Raw genomic sequence first — 822 nt, forward strand, 5'->3', positions numbered from 1 at the left:
CCAATTGTTAAAAAGGCTGTTTTCAAACCTTCAGTCTCAGACTCTTAAACTAATTCCAAAACTTTTTAAAAAAGATTAGTTTCATACCACATACCCGCAGGTCTCTCAAAACGTTTAAACCCTTCTTTAAAAGTGCAATTTACCTAAGTTTAACCTCATATGGTTAAGGGTATTTTTAGACCTACTTCTCAACATTTAAACAGAAAAGGTTTTTTTACAAGTTATTTCCAAAAACGGCCTTCCCCGTACCAAGGGGCAGCTCTCACCCAGGCCACCATCCCGTTTCCAAAGCATTTCCCCCCTCCGCGAAACTTCCTAAGGAGACGAATGTGACTTGCCTAAGTCAGAGTCTCCCCCCAATAAAACGGGGGGAGCTATGCCAAGAAGCAAGGCGACAGTTGCTCTGCCATGAGTAGGAAGGGATGCTGCCACCCTGGCAGGTCCCATGGAAGCATGGCGTTGGAAGGCACGCACGCACACCCCCTCTTTACAAGGCACGGGGGAGGCCCATCGTTATTCGCTTGTCAGTCCAAAATCAAGGGGCTCCTCCCAACTCCTTTACAGTCCCCACCCCTCGCCCGGACTCGCCTGAGATTTTTCTGGGGCGCCTCTCCATTTCTTCACTTTATCTCCTCTCGAGCCTATGTTGGGAAGAGACTCAAACAACCGCCCGCCATTTTACCAACGGCTGCGCCGCCTTCTCCCGCTCCAACCCTTTCCTCGCTGACGCCCAACCCCACGAATTTAAAGAGGTGTCAGGGCGCATGCGCAGCAACTCCTCAGTTCTCCCCGCCTGTATAACGCTCAAATCCCGACGAGACA

The 822-nt window shown here is 50.1% G+C and overlaps 1 non-coding gene across 1 annotated transcript; it reads right to left on the reverse strand.

The window, feature by feature from the left end:
* Positions 1-325: 325 nt before the first annotated feature.
* Positions 326-459, reverse strand: LOC112543155 (small nucleolar RNA SNORA24). Its single transcript, XR_003086563.1, has one exon. It is a non-coding gene; the product is annotated as a small nucleolar RNA SNORA24 (small nucleolar RNA).
* Between the last annotated feature and the right edge of the window lie 363 nt (positions 460-822).

Source organism: Python bivittatus, unplaced genomic scaffold (assembly GCF_059951505.1).
Source record: "Python bivittatus isolate LINGU-HERP-01145 unplaced genomic scaffold, Pbiv_v1 ctg000070_np1212, whole genome shotgun sequence".
NCBI lineage: Eukaryota > Metazoa > Chordata > Lepidosauria > Squamata > Pythonidae > Python > Python bivittatus.